The sequence below is a fragment of the Hakea prostrata genome, chromosome 9, assembly GCF_041222555.1.
Source record: "Hakea prostrata isolate BN-2017 chromosome 9, UWA_Hpros_2, whole genome shotgun sequence".
Classification (NCBI taxonomy): domain Eukaryota; kingdom Viridiplantae; phylum Streptophyta; class Magnoliopsida; order Proteales; family Proteaceae; genus Hakea; species Hakea prostrata.
The window spans coordinates 34,647,162-34,652,135 of NC_142608.1; the positions used below are offsets into that span (position 1 = coordinate 34,647,162).

Consider the following 4,974-nt stretch of genomic DNA (forward strand, 5'->3'; position numbering starts at 1 on the left):
GTTGGTTCAGAAGTTGGGTGGTTTAAAATAGGTTCGGGTCAGTATGGGTCAGCAATGGTTTGAGATGGGCTTAGAAGTGTGGAACTGATGGGTTGGTTGGGTTCAAGGTTAAACCAGGTCTGGTGAGTGGGTTTAACCTTGCTGCAGCATTACTACAGCAACGAACACAGAATGTAATTTTCAACAGAGAATGTAAGACCTGTAGCTAGCTGAAAAATCTTTGTTGTAGCGTTGCTGCAACATCGCTACAGCAACGAACACAGAATGTAATTCTCAACAGAGAATGTAAGACCCGTAGCTGAGGATCAAAACTTTGTTGCAGCAAACCTATGACAAAGATAGTGAAATCTGCTGGGTACTGAAACATGCTCTGTTCAGCAGTTTGGTCTATTGCCAAATTTGGAAAAACAACCACTTAATCTCTTTGTGTTCCCCACACTCCCTGCACATTAAAAATACATGTCATCTAGTCATCTTCCAATTTTATTATCAAGTGAAGATTAACAAAATTGGAAACTACCCACTAACATTATTAAACACCTAATTAACTAATAACCAAAAACATAACTAAAAACAATGAAATTGGGTTGCCTCCTTTTTTAAGCATCTTGAAGGATGATTAAAGATTTGTCATGCTCCAATGGTGCACCCCAATAATGCTTGATCCACTGCATGCTCTAGTTCCCAAGGCCATTTAATGATTTCTTCTTGTGCACCTTCCATAATTGGACTCAAACTCCTTTGCTGCTTCACATACCTGTTGCAACATTTCTCCAACCAAATTTTAAGCTTGTACATTGAAGGATTGATCCCGTTAATCTCTACAATACTCCACCCCATTGCTCTTCTACACTTCTTCAGCACTTCAAGTAGCATATCTTCCTGCTCCTTTGTTAGCAGTGCTGAAACAAAAACATAGAGTGTTTTGGTTGCATCCAAATGGGCATACATAGGTGGCTCTTCAATTGATGGTTTAGGGGCTTTAGTTTCAAGCTCAGATAATACAAGAGACTCAAATCTACTCCCACTCAATGCCTTAGCAGGTTTTGCCTCTAAGCAATCCATATATCTACTTGCTTCATCATCCACTTGTTCAATTTCTATTGCTAATGAAAGCTCTAGTGGGTTTTTGATACACTCTGTCTCCAACTCTTCAGAAGCCATCTCTTCAATGACATCCACAACAAAGCACTCTTCTATTGCATCTGGAGATCTAGGATTTTCTGTATCACTTGGCAATGATCCTTGAGATCGATTACTTAAAGCACTAGCCAGCTGTCCAACTTGATTCTCCAAATTTCTCAATGAAGATGCTTGACTCTGAATCATTGCATCATTCTTTGCCATATACTCCTTCAATAGAAGCTCTATTGATGAAGAGGGTTCCACAGGCTGAATTTTCACTTGCTGTTGAGCACTTGGAAGCTGATGAGGTCGAGGTGGGATGGAAGATAGGCCTACATGCTATCCTTGAGCATTCCAAGAGTAGATAGGGTGCTGGCTCCAACCAGGATTATAGGTGTTGGAATATGGGCTATTGGCATTGCTGAAATTACCAACATAGTAAGCAAATTCTGGGTTAGATGGACAGCTATCAAAGACATGCTCCCCACCACAATATGTACACGAGACTGATGTATTTTGTTGAGTTTGTACAGCTGTAGCCAAGTTTACGAATTTTAACACACTAGTTAGGGATGACACTTGTGCAGTTAAAGCAGTCACTTGCATCTAACTCATAAATCCCTGCCACTCTCTTATTTGCAGCACCTCTCTCAGCTAGCCATTGGTAGTTGTTGGCCATTCTTTCCAAGATCTCATAAGCTTCATTGTAAGACTTTGCCAATATAGCTCCATTTGCTGATGCATCCACTATGGATCGAGTTTGTCCACTTAAACCATAGTAGAAAGTCTCCATTTGAATCCAATGAGGAATACCATGGTGAGGACATTTACGCAAGAGCTCCTTAAATCTTTCCCATGCCTCATACAAAGATTCACCATCCAACTAGTGAAAACTAGTGATGTCATTTCTAAACTTGGCATTCTTTGTTGCAGGGAAATACTTCATCAAGAACTTCTCTACTAAATCATTCCATGTGGCTACTGATTGTGAAGGTAAGAAGTTCAACCATGCTCTTGCCCTATCTCGCAATGAGTAAGGGAATAGCTTCAATCTCAAAGCTTCTTCAGTTGCTCCAGGTATCTTGAAAGAATCACTTACTTCCATGAAGAGTCTAAGATGGAGATGAGGATCTTCTATTGGCATCCCACTGAACTGTCCTATAGTCTGAAGTATTTGGAACATCACAGGCTTAAGTTCAAAATGTAATGCTTGAATTTCTGGCCTTACTATACTTGGATTCAGCTCATGCAACCTTGGGACAGCATATCCTCTAATGGCTCTATCTCTATCATCACCCTCAGCTGCCATATTATTCTCATTATTATTCAACCCGTATCTCATTGCTTCAGCCATTGTTTGACCTGCTGCTAAACCTCGCTACTTCCTTCTTCTAGCTCGAAATGTCCTTTCAATTTCAAAGTCAAAGGGTATCAACTCTTGATCAGGTAGCGGACTCATACAAGGGTAAAAGCACCTGAGAATAAAAGGAAAGTAATATCAAAGTAAAGAAATTTCAGTAGATAACTAAAACTTACTTCTACACTAATTATTAAAGACAAAATTCCCCGGCAACGGCGCCAAAAACTTGTTGCTTGTATCTCAAGATATTACGCAAGTGTACGTATCACAATCAAGTAATAAATGATAAGTAAAGTATCGATCCCACGGAGAATTATATCCTTAACTTTCAATGTAAAAGTAAAATTGATTTAAATGAGATTAACAAGGTTGATTGGTGATTGACTAACTAAATAACCAAATGACAGATAATAAAACTAAGGAACTAAAATGAAGATTAAGCAATTGAGAGAACTTGGTGAGTGAAAAGAGTGTTGGGAATCAAGTTTCCCCTCCCGTGAATTTTATAATGCAAGTTCTAAAGTAATACTACAACCCCAAGATAAATCAAGAACTTGGAATGAATGGTAATATGGTATTTTCCAATACACATAAGCTAGCATCCTAAATCAACATCTGCATATTCCTATGAAGAATTGAATTAAGAATGCAATTTAAACCCAATCCAATCAATGATAATGTGATGTAATTGGGTATTCCTACCCAACCTACTAATTAACACAACCTAATTAAAGATTATGCTAACTCACACAATTCAACAAACACCTAGACTCCATTAATCTTCCAATTAATGAAATCATAACATTCATTCAAGAAAGATCATTCAAGAACTGGAATTAGTCAATATAACATGCTGAATTCATTAACAGTAAAGTGGATTGCAATAAAACTAAAAAACACATGATTAGTTACATCTCAAAATTCAGGTTTAGGTATTACTATCACCCCAACACAGCAAAGATTTAGCTCATAACAGAATTCAAATACATAAAACCAAGTATAGTTGTCATGAGACTAGAAAGTAAGAAGATAGAGTTATAAAAACAAGAAGAAACTAAAGCTTCAATGCTTCCACACGAGCTCCAGCCTTCTTCTCCAGCAAATTAGCAACTCCAGCAGCTCCTTGCTTCCACAAGAGCTCCAGCATTCGTTCTCTCTTCTCTCCTTGCCTTAGCCGAGTCTCCTCTTTTCTCCTCTTTTCCTCCCCCAGTTTGCCTTCCACATTTTTGCGTCCTTTGTACCCTTCTTTTCCCCCAAAGTGCTAGGTTAAAATTGGCTTGTAGGATTAGAACCTTTTCCTTTGATATCAATGGCTGAGAACCATCATGTATTTACAAGAATATTGTCCACTTAAGTTAGCCCTTTTTGGTCATTTCTATTTGAGTTGGATCTGAGAATATTCTGCTCCGTTGCTGTAGCAATGCTGTAGCAACTCTACAACAAAGTTAGAGGACAGGTTCTTCTTCTATTATGGATCTTCACCTACATTTTCAAGGGAAAGAGGATTAATCAAATTCATCCATTAATCTGAAGAAACAATCATGTAGAGTGACAATAATGACCTTCATAAGATGCAACATGTTAAGACTCAATAAAGCAAAATCTAATTACTACTAACACTAAAACAAAGATAAAACTACTCCTAAATCAAGCCATCTCAAGTATAAAGTTATCAATCTTAACTCTATTTCATAGAGTTATCATCCATCCAATAAGTGCATCTGTGAGACCAACATGTGATCTATAGTGCCACTATGACCAACTAGAATAGCCTCCTCGCCCTCGAAGTCAACTCCGAAGTGCTGGAAGACCCAAGTAAGAAGTCTCTTGTATGCAAGTTTGCTACCCCCAGATGTGTCATTCTATAGATCATGCCATTCTGGATAATATATGCCAAGTCTATCTGGTAGCGAGTGTACACTGAGAAAGTCATCAGTGCCTGCATGAGTGAAATCTCACTCTGATGTCCTACCTTCAGCCACAGGTTCCGTGCAATAATCCTAGAGATGACCCGGCAAGATGGAAGCAACTCGGTCACTGACTCAACCTCACTGCACTCCCCTATGCATATGCCTAAGTAGATGAGAGCTCACTCCTTCTAGTGGATGACATCATTTGACTTTGCCCTTGGCTCAAACCATCTCCGATCAGTTTGGATGTAAGGGACATCAAGGATGTGAGCCAAGTATCGAGGGGAAGTGAATGTTGGTAGTCTTCACCCTACTCTCGATGATGAGCCTAGTATCATTCTCCCCCATTGGCTCCTCTCTAAAGGTGAAGTTCTTGTAGAACAATATCACATCCACCCGGCTGGTACCCCATCGGGCATACCTGGGTATATGATCCACAGTCCCAAGGATCAAGTACCAAGCAACCATGCCTCCCACATACACGATAACACAATCATGAACAATAATAATCAGGTAAAAGCATATAATAAAAGAATCATGAATAAGATAAACAGATAATCAGAGTGCGGAATAAAATGA

At 39.0% G+C, this 4,974-nt stretch overlaps 1 non-coding gene across 1 annotated transcript; it reads left to right on the forward strand.

Moving 5' to 3' along the window:
- The first annotated feature begins 1,934 nt into the window (after positions 1 to 1,934).
- On the forward strand, positions 1,935 to 2,041 carry LOC149005153 (small nucleolar RNA R71). Its single transcript, XR_016170076.1, has one exon. It is a non-coding gene; the product is annotated as a small nucleolar RNA R71 (small nucleolar RNA).
- The last annotated feature ends 2,933 nt before the right edge of the window (positions 2,042 to 4,974 follow it).